The following is a 7,852-nucleotide window of genomic DNA, read 5'->3' as shown; positions in this document are numbered from 1 at the left end:
AGAAAAGGCACACAACTGTAATTGAATAACAATAAAAATTTTAAAAAAAGTTTCCTCACAGGTAAAACACAGAGTCTGTATTGGTAATTCTCAGGGTCCTTCTATGATTGTGTTCACTGTTTGGTAAGTTTCCCTACCTTCTCTAATTGTAAGCTCATTCCTTTTGCACCAGCCCTATGTCACCCCAGCTCTGGGCATGCTCAGGACAGCTCACCAATGTCTTCACTGACTCCATTACCATCCACAGTAGTAGATGGTATTGTGTATTAGCCAGCTTTGCCCTAAGTATCTCAGTAACAATGAAATCCATAGTCAGCCATTGCCATGAAACCGAACACATGAATACAAGCTAGAACTGCATGCTTAACCATGTTTATATTTCAAAATCCTTTGCTCAAGCTGCCCCAGTCTCAGTATTAGATAACACACAATTCCCTGAGCAGAGACTATAATTCCAAGTCAAAGTATATACTATTTTGAATTCTACGCTGTCAATCTGTTGCCTACTATAAATATTATACTATGTAATCTGTAAATATTAAAATTTAACTTTAACAGTTCAGTCACAGTCATTGGTATTTGGACAAGGCTCTCACACTCTTCCATTATTTCCAAAGAAAGACCAATTTAAGAAATGCAAACCAGTTCCAATACATTTGAAAATTTGGCTTAATGTCAAAAAATATTTTATTTTATTTTATTTATTTTATTTATTTTTATTACTTTATTGTTGTTCAATTACAGTTGTCTGCATTTTGTCCCCATCACTCTCACCCACCCCAGCCAAACCCACCTCCCTCCTTTGTGTCCACCCTCCCCCTTGGTTTTGTCCATGTGTCCTTTATAGTAGTTCCTGAAATCCCTTCTCCCCACTGTCCCTCCCCTCTGGTTATTATTAGATTGTTCTTAATTTCAATGTCTCTGGTTATATTTTGTTTGCTCTTTTCTTTTGCTGATTATGTTCCAGTTAAAGGTGAGATCATATGGTACTTGTCCCTCACTACCTTGCTTATTTCACTTAGCATAATGCTCTCCAGTTCCATCCATGCTGTCCCAAAGGTATAAGCTCCTTCTTTCTCTCTGCTGCGTAGAATTCCATTGTGTAAATGTACCATGGTTTTTTGATACACTCATTTGCTGATGGGCACTTAGGTTGCCTCCAGTACTTGGCTATTGTAAATTCTGCTGCTATGAACATTGGGGTGCACAGGTTCTTTTGGATTGGTGTTTCAGGGCTCTTAGGGTATAATCCCAGCAGTGGAATTGCTGGGTCAAAAGGCAGTTCCATATTTTATGTATTTATTTATTTTTATTCAGTTACAATTGTCTGCATTTTCTCCCCTTCCCTCCACCCCACCCCAGCCAGTCCCACCTCCCTCCCCCTCCTCTACCCTCCCCCTTGATTTTGTCCTTGTGTCCTTCATAGTAGGTCCTATAGACCCTTCTCCCCACTATCCCTTCCCCACTCCCCTGTGGCTATTGTTACAATGTTCTTAATTTCAATGTCTCTGGTTATATTTTGTTTGCTCTTTTCTTTTGCTGATTATTTTCCAGTTAAGGGTGAGATCATATGGTATTTGTCCTTCCATTTTTAGTTTTCTGAGGAATTTCCATACTGTTTTCCACAGTGGCCTTAACAGTCTCCATTCCCACCAACAGTGAACCTAGGGTTCCCTTTTCTCCGCATCCTCTCCAACACTTGTTTGTTGATTTGTTTATGATGGCCATTCTGACTGGTATGAGGTGGTATCTCATTGTGGTTTTAATTTGCATCTCTCTGATGGCTAGTGATGCTGAACATCTTTTCATATGTTTCTGGACCCTCTGTATGTCTTCATTGGGGAGTATCTGTTCAAGTCTTTTGTCCATTTTTTAATTGGGTTGTTTGTCTTCCTGGAGTGGAGTCATGTGAGTTCTTTATATTTTTTGGAGATCAAACCCTTGTCTGATGTGTCATTGGCAAATATGTTTTCCCATATAGTTGCTGTTTTTAGATGACAAGATAGTGTACATAGAAAATCTTATAGACTCCAGCAAAAACTACTCAACCTAATCAATGAATTTGGCAAGACAGCGGGATACAAAGTCCATACTCTAAAATCAAAGGCATTCCTGTATACCAACAATGAAACAGCAGAAACAGAAATCAGGAAAAAAATCCTATTTGATATAGCAACAAGAAAAATATAGTTCCTAGGAACAAACCTAACCAAGGAGGTAAGGGACCTGTACTCAGAATACTACACTGAAGAAAGAAATTAAGGAAGACATAAACAAATGGAAGCATGTACCAGGCTCATGGGTTGGAAGAATTAACATAATCAAAATGGCCTTAGTGTCAAAAATATTTTAATGAAATTCTGCTTAAACAGTAAAGAAGAAGGTATTTATGTGACTATTAACGTAGCATTCAAGTTAAATAGAAATTATTTTTTGTTCTATCAGTACTAGGTTCATAGGCCAGTGAAACCCAAATGATGTTTGCTGGAATTCCCCATCTCACAGAGGCAGGATTTTAAATAGATACTAAGATAATGAATTGTCATGTATGCCTTATCTGGTCCTTTACTGTTATAGGGTCAAGGTTTGTCATGGTGCCCTGGAGACCTTGGAAGTGGGCAGAGGCTGGAGTCACAGCTGATCTGAGTCTTGGCAGAATGCGCTTTGATCCTCCAAAAACAGGATAAGACAGAAGGCCTTTGAGGAGCTGCTCTGAAGCCATCTCCCACTCACCTCCTCATCTCCTCTAGGAGACTGTCATGAAGCAATTTCTCCCCGACACCTGAGTTATGGACCATGTCCCACATACCTCTTGGATGAAGCTATAGATAAAAAAACACCCTTCACTGCAGTCTAGAAAGAATTCTTCAGCAACAGGGTATTCCACAGGTCACTCTGCATTCATGTGGTACCATTTCTTTGCCTGTTCTTTTTAGTGTGTGAGATAAGTAGGACAGGACCTGTCCCCGTTTGCTCATCCTGCTTTGCACTATGTATGTGAGTACTCAGCTAGATAAATCTAAAATTATATTGCTATATCTTTTCTAGTTGGATCAGTAGGGCTTTTGCCTTGCCCTTCTCTTGTATGTGTGTGCTTAACAACTATATACAGTGGTACCTCTGTACTCGTCATTAATTCTTTAGGGAACTTGTGTTGAGTGCTGAAATCAATGAGTAACGAAACCAATGAGCATCAAACAATAAAGCATTTTCTCTTCCAGGTTGACGTTGTGACTCATACAAGTTCTAGCAAATGTGAGGAGTCCTGAGCAAGTGCTGAGTGCTGGAACATTTTTTCTCATCAAAATGCAATGAGTACATGGTTTGATGAGTTCTGAAGCTCATGAGTACTGAGGTAAGACTGTATATCTTTCTTTCCACTCTTTGAGAACTTCCTGAAAACAACCTTCCGCAAGATTGGAAACTTTTTTTCCTCTTCTGTTCATGGGTTTAAGTAGAAACAAGTTATCAATGCAATCCCACTACAGATTCTTAGACTGAGAGGGATTTTTTCAGTGTGTAGCTTCAATGGCAGGCAGTCTTTAGCCAATAAATCATCTAGAACCATGAACCCTAACATAAAGAGGAGGGAAAAACCCTAGTATCCTTAGACTGAGAGGTCAATTGGGAAGGTGGCAGCATACTTCTTCACCTGAGGTAGAAAGAAGAGAAATGAGGATTCAGAGGTACTTGGAAATGGTGAGAGGTACTGTGACAGGTGGAGAGGAAGAATAATTATGAAACTCATGCCAAGTAGCCAAATGGCTTTGATGAAGAGAAGTGAGCATCTGCTAAGGGCTGGGAGAGAGACGAGGACATCTTTTCACAGAATAAAGGAAAGCTCTGAAATGGAAACTGTGAAGAAGACATCAAACTGATTCAGGGATTTGCTGAGCAGCAATGAGAGAGGTCCCATAAAGGTTAGCAAGAATGAATCTATTCTGGACTCCAGCAGCAGGGTTTTGTTTTTTTTTCTGTCTTCCTGCCCAGAAACTTGAGTGGAAAAAAAATAGCTAAAAGAGCAGGCTGGCTGGACACAAGAGTGGTCACAGGACAGGTAGGAGTGGTCAAGTGTCTGCGAGGTCAATCCCAGGCTCAGGCATGAATGGGAACAGCTGAAGCAGAGGGTAGTGCCCAAGAGAAACTTTCTATACTTTGTCCTACAGTGCCTGGGAAAGGGGAATAGAGGGAGGGGCAGGTTGCCTCTCACCTTATAAACGTCCATCATTGGAGCTTGATTCCCCGGTGACCTTCAGTGTTTTTCACCTTCAAGAATGAAGGAAATCTTTGAGGAAAACAAAGAAGAGAACTGTTTTCCCAAATGCCTTGTAATTACACTACAAATACAAGTGCAAATGAATGGAACTGGAGAGCATTGTGCTAAGTGAAATAACCCAGGCAATGAAAGACAAATACCATATGATTATACCTATAAGTGGAACTTAATCAATAAAACAAACAAGCAAGCAAAATATAACCAGAGACATTGAAATAAAGAACAAACTGACAGTAACCAGAGGGGAAGGGGAGGGGATAACAGGGAAAAGAAGGGGAAGGGTCATCAAGGAACATGTATAAAGGACCCATGGACAAAGTCAAAGGGGGGACTGAGGGTAGAGGTGGGTGTGGTAGGGGAAAGTGGTGGTGGGAAAATGCAGACAACTGTACTTGAACAACAGTAAAAAATTAAAAAAAAAGAAAATTGCTAAGATATAACATCATAAAAGTTCTCGTTATCAAAAAAAATGTACAAATCTTATCCCCAATTGTTGCCCCCCTCATTTACCCAGAAAATCAAAACCAAATCACCTCATAAGGAACCCAGTGTATTTTAAAACCCAATGAGGGAAAAATGGGGACAACTGCAATTGAACCACAATAAAAATTTTGTTAAAATATAAAATAAAAATAAAACCCAATGAGGGACTAATACCCTCCTGGGAAATGGCTTCCTATGAGTGTTTTGTAGGAAACCTCCCCCTCATCAAGGAACTTCCCAGGCTTGCACAAAAGTCCCGAAAGAAAGTAAGTATATTTGGTCACCCTGACTCCCCACAGTGGGAATTCTGTGGGGCCCAGTGCTCTAAGGGGAACTAGGCCTAATAGGATGTACTCAGTTTCAAGGGAAGCAGAGAGGGCTCACAACTCTGGCCTATGGACACTGTTTGAAAGATCTAGGGATATTTAGCCTTAAAAAATACGACTCAGAGCACACAGGGGCTGTTTATCAATTTCTGAAAGTCAGTCTTTGAAAAGAGGGAGCTGACATTCCAGGGGACCTATAGAGGAGAGCTTACAGAGGGGAGGGCTTCGTTCCGCAAGAAGGGCTCAGGCAGTATTTGTAGGACAGCTGAACTGAGAGTTGCTGATTCAAACAAGATGAGTGAGAGCCTGATAGTCTTGGGAAGGCTTCACACTGCTGAAAATCTAATTTTCAGGTTATCTGAGGACAGCATGAGCCAACTCACTGTCAGTGTGCAATGAAATTTACATTCCATAAAAAATCTTGCTTTCCCACAATTCCGGAAGGATCTAGTTACTTGGCCCATCTCTCCCTTTGCAAATAATGTAGTAAGAAATCATCATTCTTGCAGCTGAGCTGATTCCTTGGCATTTTCTATGTTTCACTCATCAAACTATACATAAATGTGCTTTTTGTCTTAAGGAAATACATAAAGGGGTTTTTAATTAAATTGCAAATTTACATATTACCAACTGGAAATTAATTTAATAAATAACTTGTTTCAATGGACTAATAGGAACAGATTAATGGTACAATTAATCAAACATTTTACTTTTTCAAGTTTGATTCATAAATTAAACTAACACTTTGCCACCTGAAAGCAAATAAGGCATTATCTCAAACTTTTACACATGTGTGTTGCTTTTCTATTCACAGTATTAGGAGCATATAATATTTACCATTGAAAGTACTCTTAGAGGACAATTGGTTCTGTTCCCTCATTTACAGATGAGAAACAACAGAGACCCAGAAAGGTTATCACCTCTTATTCCTACAATCACCCTCTACCCCATACTTACATACACACACACACACCAACTCTTGCCATATACTTGGAATTCATAGGAGGGCAATTACTATTGTTATGAGGTTTCTATTGCCCTTGGATAACTGTTTTAAAAGAGGAAATATTTTGGGAAATGCATATTATATTTTAATATATCCAATAGGACTATGATAATAATAATTATATTTATGTATAGTGCAAATGCTTGTTCCAATGGGCAATGCCAACTAGCACATCAAAAAGAAGTTTGAGTAAAACTGGTATCTTAGCATACCAAGAGATGCTTGCTAGAAAATACTGCTGTTCATTCACCAAGACAGAATTTAGTTTTCCACTACAGTGGAGCTATTGCATCAACCCAGAGAAGGTGCCAAAGTCTTGAAGAAACTGACACTATATGTTTCCAGCAATTAAGATATCATTATCTATATATATTGTGACCATACTCCTAAAGGCATATCTCATACCTACCTTCCTTTGTTTCAAAGTTTAAACATAAAGAAAGAAGGAGCTTATACCCTTTGCAACAGCATGGATGAAACTGGAGAGGATTATGCTAAGTGAAATAAGCCAGGAAGTGAGGGACAAATACCATATGATCTCACCTTTATCTGGAACATAAGCAATAGAAGGAAAAAGCAAACAAAATATAACCAGAGTCATTGAAGTTAAGAACAATCTAACAATAGCCAGGGCGGGGGTGGGGGTGGGGGTGGGGACAGTGGGTAGAGGGGATTACAGGAACTACTATAAAGGACACATGGACAAAACCAAGGGGGAGGGTGGAGGGGGGGAGGGAGGTGGGTTCAGCTGGGGTGGGGTGGAGGGATGGGGAGAAAAGGCATACAACTGTAATTGAATAACAATAAAAAAAAAGTTTAAAAAAGGATGTGAGCACTTTGTCTCTAAGGAGGCCATGCATTCACAGCTCTGTGAATGTTTCTATAAGGTCAAACCAAGATATACAACAGAGGAGGAAACCCACTCTGGAAATATATTTTCCAAATGGCCAAAGAAAGCAGGATGACTGGAGACAACTAAAGAACTTTTCTGTGCTCGCTTCGGCAGCACATATACTAAAATTGGAACGATACAGAGAAGATTAGCATGGCCCCTGCGCAAGGATGACACGCAAATTCGTGAAGCGTTCCATATTTTTAAGGGAGCCCCAATAAGGTTAGCAACTGACTTCTCAATAGAAACGCTCCAAGCCAGAAGAGAATGGCAAAAAATATTCCAAGTACTGAGAACCAGAGGCCTGCAACCAAGACTACTTTACCCAGCAAGGCTCTCAATCAAGATAGAAGACCAAATAAAGAGTTTCCCAGACAAAAGAAGTCTAAAAGAATACAGCTCCACCAAACCAGCTCTGCAAGAGATGCTAAAGGGACTGCTTTAAGGAAAGGAAGGAAAAGAGAAAGACAGAGGAACACAGGTAGGAAATAATGGCAATGAATAACTACCTATCGATAATAACCTTAAACGTAAATGGATTAAATGCTCCAATCAAAAGACATAGAACAGCTGAATGGATAAGAAAACATGACCCACACATATGCTGCCTACAAGAAACCCATCTCAGGACAAAAGACTTACACAGACTGAAAGTGAAGGGCTGGAAACAAATCTTCCAAGCAAACGGACAGGAAAAAAAAGCAGGGGTAGCAATACTCATATCTGACAAAATAGACTTCCAAAGAAGGGCCATAAAGAGAGACCCAGAAGGTCACTTCATAATACTCAAAGGAAGAATCCACCAAGAAGACATAAACATTGTAAATATATATGCACCCAACATAGGAGCACCCAAATACATAAAGAAA

At 39.7% G+C, this 7,852-nt stretch overlaps 1 non-coding gene across 1 annotated transcript; it reads left to right on the top strand.

Moving 5' to 3' along the window:
- Positions 1–7,081: 7,081 nt before the first annotated feature.
- Positions 7,082–7,188, top strand: LOC112296357 (U6 spliceosomal RNA). Its single transcript, XR_002973871.1, has one exon. It is a non-coding gene; the product is annotated as a U6 spliceosomal RNA (small nuclear RNA).
- Positions 7,189–7,852: the final 664 nt, after the last annotated feature.

Source organism: Desmodus rotundus, chromosome X (genome assembly GCF_022682495.2).
Source record: "Desmodus rotundus isolate HL8 chromosome X, HLdesRot8A.1, whole genome shotgun sequence".
NCBI classification, from domain to species: domain Eukaryota; kingdom Metazoa; phylum Chordata; class Mammalia; order Chiroptera; family Phyllostomidae; genus Desmodus; species Desmodus rotundus.
The sequence above is the reverse complement of the archived record's forward strand: the minus strand, read 5'-3'. Positions and strand labels throughout refer to the sequence as shown.